This window comes from Phodopus roborovskii, unplaced genomic scaffold (genome assembly GCF_943737965.1).
Source record: "Phodopus roborovskii unplaced genomic scaffold, PHOROB, whole genome shotgun sequence".
Lineage (NCBI taxonomy): Eukaryota > Metazoa > Chordata > Mammalia > Rodentia > Cricetidae > Phodopus > Phodopus roborovskii.
The window spans coordinates 11,265,952-11,277,978 of NW_026125295.1; positions in this window are offsets into that span (position 1 = coordinate 11,265,952).

Genomic DNA, 12,027 nt, shown 5'->3' on the forward strand with positions numbered 1-12,027 from the left:
GAAACTGGCATTTGACTGTATGTGGAGAGCTCCTTGGCTGACCTGTTCAGCTTAGGGTCTTCTGTCTCTACAATGTGTGAAAGGGAAATGAATTCTGTAGAAGCTATAGTTTGAGACCCAACATTTTGTGGGCACGCAATCTGAAGCAGGGTATTCTGTGGAGATGTTGGGAACCCCGATGATCACATGGCCTCTGGGATGATCATTTGACAGCTCTGAGTGTGATGGATAGGAAGGTAGGTGTAACAAATGCATTTTTAATTCAGGGTGCTCTTCAATCTAAAGTGGGTTTAGCGGGGTGTAACCACAATGTGGTTGGAAGAGTATCCTAACACAATCCAAGAATAGAATCCTGTGAGAATTCTGAGTGCTGGGGCTGGAGAGATGGCTCAGTGGTTAAGAGCACTGGCTGCTCTTCCAGAGGACTGGGGTTCAATTTCCAGCACCCACAAGGCAGCTTACAACTGTCTGTGATTCCAGCTCCAGGGGACCTGACACCCATGTCAAAACACCAACACACATAAAATTTAAAGAAAAAAAAATGGAAAAAGGAAGAAACGTTCTCAAGAAAGAAAAACAATTCTGAGTAACTGTGAGAAAACTCCAAAGAAAACAAGAGTCTTTTGACCTCAGTTTCTCCAAAACACCGAATTTTTCTTGGAGGATTGTTCTTCCCCACCCCTCCCAGGTGTATCATATAGGAGTGAGTTTGCTTCAGATTATTCATTCCAACTGGCTATTATTACTTATTTATACACCTCTGTAGAAAGTCATGGGTTTTTTTTTTTCCTATATGCAGCCTGTCATTGTGATTATACTCAGCTTGAACTCATGAGAGCTTTACTCACGTGATCTTTCTTAACGCTCAAAGTGTAAGCCTGATGTTCTTAATAAAGTTGGCTGTTGTGTGAGACTTTATTCCCCCTTTTTAGGCTCCATTCTCCCAAGTTCCATTACCTTTAGAGCGGTAAACAGAGGCACATCTGTATTTCATGATAGCATTACTTCACCTGTCTGATTTCCATTAGCACAACTGTTCTGTTGATGAGACTCCCCCTCATAACTAGAGATGCTCAATTTGTACAGGTTGTTCTGGATGTAAGTAGTCTAAACACACTGCATACTTTCCCCCCTCCTTCAATAGGCTCTGCCCAGGCTCTCAGATTTGATTGCGCATTGGATTCACCCAAGAGCACCAGGCTCACTCCCAAGATTTTCTGACAAAGGCCCCTTGAATCCAGTAGCATGGACGCTGCAAATTTTCAATGCTCCCAGGTGTCTGGAATGGCAGAGGTGATGGGCACACTGAAAAAGAATAGAATAATGATACAGGACAATGTTCCTCTTTTCACCTTTGAGGGTACATGATTTTTGAGACCCTGTCTGTGACTGACCCTAGGAAGGAAGGCATGACAAGTGCAGAAAGGCAGTCACTATGCCTAGGTTGAGAGCAGGGGACAGACACTTAAGAGTTCAGGAATAGACTCTGTTGTATTATCACGGGGTGCACCCACTGTTCGAGTGAGCCTAAAATCCTTCTGATGAGAAAACCAGGAGTAAACACTTAGGAAAATAAATGCTGCTTCTTATATTGTTAAGGACATTGATCATTTTGAAATCAGGTATAAAGGAAAGATGGAAGTTTTGATAAGAAGGCAGCTAAGATAGTGAACAATTTGTCTTGTGAGTCGTAGTCCTGTGTTAAAGACTCAACTGTTGGAAAGACATCATCACTATCTACCTTTTTAATATGTATATTATTTTAACTTATGTGTATGTGTTTTGTGTAAGCGTGTGCATGTTCATTCTGGTGAAAACAAGGACAGAAAAGGATGTTGTGTCCTCTGGAACTTGGATTATCAGACACTGTAGGCTTTCCAACGTGGATTCTGGGACCTTTATTTTGTTTCTCTGCAAATGTAGCAAGCGTTTAGCCAGAGAATTTTCTCTTTACCACCACCACCTGCCACACCAAAGGCCTTTCCAGTGCCTACTTTTGCCATTGGGAAAAAGAGAGAAATAAAAGCCATCTCTGGTCGATGTTCCAAGTGATGTCTAAGTGTCTTCAGAGGTGTCTGCACAGATGGATCCAAAGAAGTCCTTCAATTCCATGAGCTTGGCAGAGCAAAGATTGTTAGTACAGGAAGGACTCACAGTCTGGATAACCTTGATCCACTTTATTATGATAAAAAGAAAAAAGAAAAGAAAACAGACAAATTCACATAATGGATGAATAACAGCCATAAATATGGAGTGTTTTCTCCTCCACTGCTGGTGGGAGTGCAAACTCATACAGCCATTTTGGAGATCAGTATGGCGGTTCCTCAGGAAAATGGGAATTAGCTTACCACAGGACCCGGCAATCCCCCTCTTAGGCATATACCCAAAGGATTCACATCCATGCAACAAAGACATCTGTTCAACTATGTTCATAGCAGCACTATTTGTAATAGCAAGAACCTGGAAGCAACCTAGATGCCCCTCAATTGAAGAATGGTTAATGAAGATGTAGCACATCTACACAATGGAATACTACTCTGCAGAAAAAAATAATGGTATCTTGAAATTCGCAGGCAAGTGGATGGCACTTGAAGAAACCATCCTGAATGAGGTAACCCAGTCACAAAAAGAGGAACACAGTATGTACTCACTCATATATGGATTTTAGACCTAGATCAAAGGATCACCAGCCTATAATGCACATCACCAGAGGAACTAGGATACAAGGTGTATTCTAAGAGATTCATATAAAGTCCCTCACAGAACTGGGAAGGGACAAGTCCTCCAGAGCACAGGGAAAGTGGGGGGGCAGCAAATGGAGAGAGAAGTAGGAGAAAATGAGGGGGAGGAAAGGAAAACATGTGCAACCAGGAAGATTGAGCCTAGTTAGGAATAGAAGATAGGAGAGAGAGAGAGAGAAAGAGAGAGAGAGAGAGAGAGAGAGAGAGAGAGAGAGAACATAAAAGAGGGAGCCAATATTGGTTTGAAGATAAAATTGAACACAAAGAATGGTCTAGAGAACTACAAGACTGCTCCCAACTAACAATTTGAGCTTCCGTGGAAAGGCTATCTTAAATGCCCTTCCCGGAGAGTGAGATCAACAACTAACTTCTCCATGGAGCCCTCAACTAATGCCTGTTGAAAACAGGATCAAACACCCATACATAAACACTGAGTCAAAGTAGAACTCAGATGCAGATGGAGAGGACAAGACCATGCGGCAGAAACTCATACAGACAGCTTACCTGAACAAGGAGGAGCTAACGGTCACTAGACTGATAGCTGGGAAGCCAGCATGGGACTGACTCAGGCCCCCCTGAATATGGGTCTCAGCCAGAAGGACTGAGCAGTCTAAGGGACCTCAGACAGTGGAGCCAGGATGTATCCCTAGTGCACAAAAGGACTTTGCGAACACATCCCCCATGGAGGGATAACTGCCTTACCCTAGAGACAGGAGAGAAGCCCTAGTCTCTATTTCACGTGACCTGTCAGATCTACATGACCCCAACTGGATGGCATTCCCCTACATATGGAATGGGGGGTGGGGGGATGGGAGGGGAGGGTGGTTAGGGTGCATGTGAGAGGGCAGAGAGGGTAGAAGGGAGGGAAGGAGGGAGGGAGGGAAGGAGGGAGGGAGAGAGGGAAAGGGAACTGGGATCGACATGTAAAATAATAAATTAAATTAAAAAAAAATGCTTTGACTCCAAAATTTAAGTTTAAGGACAAGTTACTGGGGAAAAGGATTTCTATTTTTGTTTCCACAGAAAATGAAAAGATGTGGATTCCTTCCAGACTAATGTGGTTTGATCAAGCCAGACCGCCTGAAACAGAGTACGAGGTGATCCTACATTCAAAACAGCTGGGCAAAGCAGCCTTACAGACTACATCCAGGATTTCTGCATCTTCTTCGAATCCCCCATGACAGCGCCCCTTACCAGCAGGAAGTAGTTTGGAAAGAACAACGCCCAAATTCCCAAATATTGTGTATAAATGTTTATTTTCATTTAATTGGACTTTGTTATATAAAATAAATTTAAAAAATTAAAAAAAATTGCAGAACATCTGGGAAGATGGTTTAGCAATTAAAGTACTTACCACACAAGCAATGGAGATCAAAGTTCAGCTCCCCAGAACCCATGTATATGTCTAATTCCAGCTTCAGAAGACAAAAAACAGGGTTCACCAAAAGCAAGATGGCTAGCAGGGCTAGCCATGTCAGTGAGATCTGGGTTTGATTGAGAGGCCTTGCCTTGATGACTAAGGTAGAAGAGTAATGGGGGATGGTTCCAGACATCAATATGAAGCCTCACATGCAGGTGTCCACATGTGCACACATGTCTACATTTACATACACGTAAAAACATGTATGTATACACATAGGCACAGCAAATGAAGACACACATAGAAAATAGAAAAGAGGAAATAATACTAAAAATTTAAATCACCCACCAAAATAAAAGGTAGGAGGAACAATAAGACAAGAAATGAGCAATGTTATCAACTATCAGCTCTAAGTGATACAGGACGTTCACTGCTCTCTCTATTGGGAGTGTATCTGAAGTGTTCTGTTACCAAAGGCCGTCTGTTGTCAGTGCACATGTATGAAACCCACCTTAGACACTTAAAATATTCCCCCATTTAAGCTTTGTATTAAAGCTAAGGGTCATAGCAACTGCATCAGTTATCAAAGGGTCATGGCAGCAGCTCTCATCCCTGACTCTGACAAAGGCCTGTGGAGAGGTAGGGCTAGAACAGGGTCTGACTTCTCCTGGGCGCCTGAGAGCTCTGCAGGGGTGAGGGCAACCGGTGAAAACATCCTGAGAGGGCACAGGGCAGGGCAGCTGCTCTCAGGGAGCAGGTCTGACTTATGAACACACACCGTATTATCCAGTTAACACAAACCAATTATCTTGCCTTTTAATCAGCACAGGCTAAAGCAATAAGAAGGAGACCGATGGGGCTCAGGATCAGGTATTGACCAGAGTAATGAGGCAAATGAGTAGCAGGGCTGTGCCCCAGGGCTTGGGAACCTACAGTGACGTGCTCCTCAGTGAGGTCCAAACATGAGCAGGAGAATGACAAGGACAGGACAGGCTGTATCTGACTTCCTGCTCTACACTGTCCTTTCCTTCCGCTGCTCCCAGTTCCTGGGCACAAAGAGTAGCTGCTGAGCATTTACTGGAGAGCTAGCCGCTGGGCCAGAGACTGGGTGGGGTTCAGAGTTGCCCTGGACTCATTGAGACCCCTCAGAGCTATAAGCCAAGATGAGTAAGTACAAGAGATGAGCAATAATGCAAGTTCAGAAGTCTGCACCAAGTCAGGGCATCTTGGAGGAAGCAGAACCTGCATTCAACTGAGAAGCAAGGGAAAGGTTCAGGCAAACAAATCAGGGAGGACTATCTGCAGAAAGGTGGGCATGCAGAAGGTGTGTCTGTCTAGGAGGCAGGAGGCAGGGTGAGGGTGGAGGGCTTCTCTGGAAGAGAAGGTTCTAGAAGAAGGTTAAAGAGACTGACTTTAGGCGTGAGTGTCCGGCTGAGAATGTCATAGAGTGATTTTCTGATCAGTGCACAGGGTCCCCTTCATACACACTATTTCATTTTGGGAACCAAGTTTCTACACATCCCTCATCCATGCCCTTTACCCAGTCTTTGAAGTCCCTGCTAGGTGGGCAACAGTGGAGTATTCCCTGCTCTGTGGCTTTGAGGCCAGCTATAATCTTGCTTTGCCTGTTTTACAATTCTGTTTCATCTCTCCAGAAAAACACAGGGCACTCTCCCTAAGCCATGCAAGGTGCTCATCCCAAACCATGCAGGGCACTCACCCTAAACCATGCAAGCAGGAAGTCCTGTAAGTGCATCTCTCAAAGAAGCTGCTGTCTTTGAGTCCTAAAGCAAAACCAAGTCAAGGTCAAACAGCCAACTCATGACCCCCACACCACTACACAGAAATGCTGGTGTTCCCATACTTGCTCAGGGTACAGGCACCACATGTTAAATTCACAGGGCCCTTGGTCTGGCCACAGATGACCTCATCCTCACTGGTACCTGAGCTGGCTGACAGCCTCCAAATGGCAGGTCTGAGGTAGAATGGCATAAAGCCCCATCTGCTTGTATCCGGGGGAGGTTAAAGATCTCCCTCACTAAACCACCCACCACCAGGCTGGATCCAGAACTACTTTACACTCTAAAAAAATACAAAACATAGTCCAAAAGCTTCACAGCAGCCCAGACTCCTGCTTGGAACAACTGTGGTTGACTCAATAAACCAAGGGGCACAGTGGTGTACCCCTATTACCCCAGGACCGGCGTGGTTGAGGCTGGAGAATCTCAAATTTGACACCTTCCTGGCTATATAACAAGATGTTTCTCAAGCAAAACATGAAGTTAACAAATGCATTGCCTCCTGCCCACTGCAATGCACCACCAGCAAACCTTACCTTCCACCAGCGTGCTGGACTGACTGCTGTGCCAATGTGATTCCAAATGCTAGGAGCGCCATCTGCTGCTCAGAACATGGAAAGTCCAGTTTGTCCTTTCTCCTCAAAATAATATAAGGTTGTCTGCAATTTTTAAGTGGTTTCAGGGTGTTTGCTGCCATGATAACCCAAAAATACAAATACACACCAGGTTATCAGACTGATAATGAAATCGAACTAGACTCCATTATCAGGTGTATTTTGCATTTCAGGGGTTGCTGGGAGATTCTGCCAGAGGCAAGATAATATCTTAAGGAAGCACTTACATCAACCGAAGCCCAGGAATTTGGGTACCAGCTGCAAACTGGCCATAGAAAGAGCTGTGAGAATTGAGCTAAAGTGTCACATCCATATTGCACACAGATCTAATTCAGAAAGACCTGGAACATGTCAGGGACATGTTCACCATGCATAAGACAATGGGAAGAACACAAGACATCACCCAGTCCATCGAGCTGGAATGGTCATAGACGTGGCTTTATATTCCGCTAATTTGTGATTTTCTTTTGTCTGTGTAATTGACCATGGGTGATAGGGATAAGAAATGTGCTAGGCAGTGGTGCCATATACCTTTAATCCCAGCACTTGGGAGGCAGAGGCAGGGGGATCTCTGTGAGTTCAAGGTCAGTCTAGTCTACAGAGTGAGTTCCAGGACAGCCACTCTGTGAAACTGTCTCAAAACACCAAAAACAAAAACAAAAAAACAAGGAAATGTGCACCTGGTATTGTCTGTAATGTTTAATGTTGCAGTTTAATGTTTAACATACGTTTGCTGTGTATGAAATGGTTTTATTCCTTCTAGTTTGTTCCCCTGTTTCTCTGGCTCTGTAAGTACCTATGTTTCTGTCTCTCTAACTATTGTGAAGCCATCCCCTCTGCATTGAAACAATCCCCCTAGAGGGAGGAGGTGGGTTCAAAATGAAGACTCAATCTAATGAAACTTCCAAGGCTCAGAACATTACTGAAGTTACAAGACTCAGGAGTGTAAGTATCTAAAATGTAACGTTATGTATCCAGCAGTAGACAACAGAGGTTAGAGGTAAACTCTTCAGGGGAGCTGCCTGAAACTTAAGCTGGGAACTCCAGCTTATCACTTATGCTGGGGTGGGCTCCTCAGAGATGCAGCTGCCTGCATCACCCACTCTCCTACAAGTAACTCTTCATCTGTGTTCCTATGAAGAGCCCCAACAAGCTAACTGATCACCAAGCTCAACTTGGGTAGAATCACTTCTCTGGTTTTCCATTGGAGTTGTATCTTGTTCATATCTTTCCAGAAAACATACAACAGTCTCTGTCTCTCTCCCTCTATTTCTGTGTGTGTTGCTCTCTGTCTCTGTCAATGTCTCTCTCTCTCTCTCTCTCTCTCTCACACACACACACACACACACACACACACACACACACACACTGCTATTTGGTGGGTGGATGAATAGATGGATAGATGAAGTCCATATAGAGAAAGTCTTGGTTCCTTTTCCTATTGCATCATAAAAAAGATTACCCTAATAAAAGCAACTTAAGTGGTTCCGTGGAGCGTGAGGCTATGTGAGCTTGGGGACCAGAGACCTTATCCTCACTCGACCTGGTTCTACCATCGTCTCTGCGTGGCTTCTGAAGTATTGCTGTGGATGCCACCCTGAGGAAGAAAGCGGAAAAGTTCCAAGCCCACCTGACTAAGAAGTTCCGGTGGGATTCTGCTTCGGAGCCGGAGGATTGTGCCCCAGTGGTGGTGGAGCTCCCTGAGGGCATCGAGACTGGCTAGCTGCAGATCCTCAAGCCAGGGAGGCCTCTTCCCACATGGCTACTCCCCAGTTCCCCAGTGTCTCTGCTCATCTATCTTCCTGGGACCCTTCCAGCATAGCAGTCCAGGCAGGTCCTGTAAAGATGGAGCCAGGATCCCTCTTCACCGGTGAATACATTCCTTTGCTGGAAAAAAAAAAAAAAAAAAGCAACTTAAGTGAAAACAGGCCCTTTTCATTTCCAGTTCAAGGAACAGTGTAATGAGTAGGGTTTTTCCTCCGCCACCTGGTTTTGTCCCACCGCTGCGCCAGCCCCAATTAACACATAGAGACTCTGTATTTGATATAATTCTGTTGGCCCGTTACTAGTTTATCAGCTAGCTCTGTCTTAAGTATTAACCCATTTCTATGTATTTCCACGTGGTCTTATCTTACCTGGGAGAGGCGGCTGGTGGTTCTGCCTCCTCCAGGCTCTCCATCTTGACCCCTCCTTACTACTTCCTCTTTCCTCCTTGTCTCCTAGTCCCTCCTATCTTCCTTTCCTATTGGCCAACAGTGTTTTATTCATTAACCAGCATGAGAAACATTTACAGAATGACATCTCCCATCAGAACAGGCCATCATGGTGCTCACTCCACACCCACAGTCAGAACAGAAGGATGGGTGCCGCCACTCATGTCTCCTTTTCCAACGTGTACATCCCAGGATCCCAACCAGGGAAGTACTGCTGCCCACAGTGGGTGGGTCTGCCCACCTCAATCAATGTAGAGACAATCTACCCACAGAAATGCCCAGAGACCTGTCTCCAGATGAGTCCAGATTCTGGTCATTGGCAATCTACATTATGATGGGAGATGTCATTCTGTAAATATGTTTCTCTTATTGGTTAATGAATAAAGCACTGTTGGCAAGTAGGAAAGCAAGATAGCCAGGACTAGTAGACAAGGAGGATTCTGGGAGATGTAGTAGGAGATGCAAGATATAGAGATTTGAGAGAGAAAAAAGGTCTGGACCCTTTCTCCCATAAGCCAAGACCACATGGAAATACTTAGATTGGTAGAAATGGGTTAATATTTAAGACAGCGCTAGCCAATAAGAAATGCTAGTAACAGGCCAACAGCTTTTTGTCTAATACAGTGTCTCTGTGTGTTATTGGGGGCTGACGCAGCAGTGGGACCAGGCTGGCGGGAAAACTACTCGTATCATTAATCATCAAAAAAAGGGTTGCTAGACCTTTCTTCCTCTAAAGGGAGTATGTACATGACTCACCATTGGTCTGGTTTGGGTTGATTATGCTGTATCTCACGACAAACAACCCCCAAGTTTCCACAGCTCTTAATTAGAACCTGTTGTTCTCCGTGGTTCAGAAGGTCAGGTAGGGCCACTCTGTTCCTGTATATGGTCCAGCTTTCGGTCCATCCATGGGTCTGTCTTCTTTAACCAGGGATTCCCGGGGAATGCTCTTTTTTTTTTTTGTGGCAGTTGGCTGCATGGGGCCAACGTGAACAGGCAAATAAACCTACTGACTTAGGTGCTCAAATCCCGTTGGCTAAGGAAAATCATGTGACTACCTACTATGGCAGGAAGGCGTGGTCTCCCAGAAGCTAGAAGAAGCTGGAGCAAGGATAGGAAGGTGGGCAGAGATACAGATAAACCAGAGACTCAGGTTGGTTGGTTGGTTGGTTGGTTGGTTGGTTGGTTGGGTGGTTGGCTGAGACTGAGTCATATGGATGACCCTGAGCGGTAGCTCAGGTACCAGCTCCAGGTACCCTATTGCTTATGTGGTTTCCACAGAGACAGAGGCTAGGACCTCTGTTGGCAAATTCTGGGAAAGAACCTTCACCTGGCTGTGTATGTCAAATGTCCACCTTCAGTGCAGCTAGCTGCGTCTGGTGTTAGCAGCAGGTCCCGAGGTATGGACACTTTGCATCAGGGGAGGGAGGGGAGGGGAGGGGAGGGGAGGGGAGGGGGAGGGGAGGGGAGAATGAAGCCAGGAAGTATGGTCACCTTTCAGGAATTAAATGGCCCTCTTTTCAAAGGGACATCCAAGCTGAGCAGAAACGAGTGTTCAGCCCTTGAGCATCACTAAGGGGGCTGAGAGAGCCAGGCCATGCAGTTCGAAGTGTCCACCTGGCAGGTGCAAAGCCAAAGCCCGCTTGATCCCAGGCAGTCTACTCTGCTGGCTTTGCTCAGCCTGTGTTGTCTCCTGATGACGATTTCCCCCTCAGGGGAACTGTGAAGCCAGGGCATAGCAACAGGAGTCCCCCTCTTGAGGATGAAGGTTTGGCTTTGGTGTTTGCCAACAGAACCAGGCTCACTGATCGCTTTGGGGGAAAGGATGCTCTTCTAGTTTTGTATTGTTTAAATGTTTCTTGCTTCTCTTCTTCATGAGTACAAAAGTGAGGACCAGTCAGGGGCCACAGCTGGAAAGTGATGAACTGAGCCCCATGGGGATGCAGAAACAATAGAGCAGGGCATCTGTGCTGTGGCCAGTGGTGCTTCAACCACAGAATTCAGTGTATTTCCTACAGGTGACCTGAGATGAGGTCTGTAAAGCACTGACCTTACAATCATGAGACCCTAAGCTCAACACCCAGAGCCCGTGTAAAACCTGCGCATGACGCAATCCCAGGGCTGGGGAGGCAGTGACTGGTGGATATCTGGGGCTCACTGACTGGCCAGCCTATCCTGTTTGGTGACTTCCAGGCCAGTGTCTCAAAACACAAGATGTATGGCACCTGAGGAGCAGCACCCAAGGGTGCCTTCGGGCCCCCACACACCTGTGTGCCTGTACATACACAGACGTGCACACCACCTGATGCATGGGAATTGTGGTGAGCAAGAGAATAACTATCTTCCTCTGCCCACATCACAGACCACAGCCCAGCCATCTCCATGACATAAAAAGCATGGGTACTAGAACTACTAAAAGACCTTCAGGGATAGCCCGTGCCTCCTGGGAACAAGATAGTACCTTCCTCAATTTTTCCTTCTCCCTCTACCTAGCAGGAATCCACAATTCAACTCCTCAGTGAAAGTATTGCAATAAGAACAGAACCTATGAACAAGAACAGCTGATTTTTTTTATAAATTAAATAATGTTGGGCAAACCAGGTCCAATTTTTTCATCTGTAAAGTAGGATGAGAACTGTCAACACAAAACACACAGCCCTTGCTCCAAAAAGAACAAGAAATTATTTATTCTAAGACAGTGTGAGTGATCATGGCCTGGCAACATGCATTCAGGATGCCCTAAATAACGCATCCCATCGTGGAAATGGTTACATGGTTTTTTTTTATTATTATTATTATCACCAAATAAAACAAGTCACAAATCAATGAATTTACCAAATATACTGGTGTTGGAATACTTGTGGCAAAACAGAGATGTCTTTCTGTAGGCTCTGGATGCTCTTACAACATCTTAACTTCAGGATTAGTAGAAGCTAGCAGTTAGCTGAGTTAATACGTTCTAACAGCTTTATCTTTTAGGTGAGATACACAGTTGGGTGATACACAACTATTAAGAGGACTATGAATAACCCAAGATAATTTTTTGGCTCTCAGTCTATACATTCCAATTCTCCATAATCATAAAGTTCTAACCAGTCGACCTGCAGACACTTCCCCCAAAAAAGTGGTGTTCTTTTTAGTGGGATTTCAGCTCATAGAAGCACACTTAATTGGTCTCTTTTGCTGTTCTGAGATGAAAACAAGATTTTACCACAAATGTCAAGGGCTAAAACACAGTTGTGTTGAACTATGCTCCCATCTCTCCCCACCACTGAATGGGGCTACTCTTGCTCTATTACT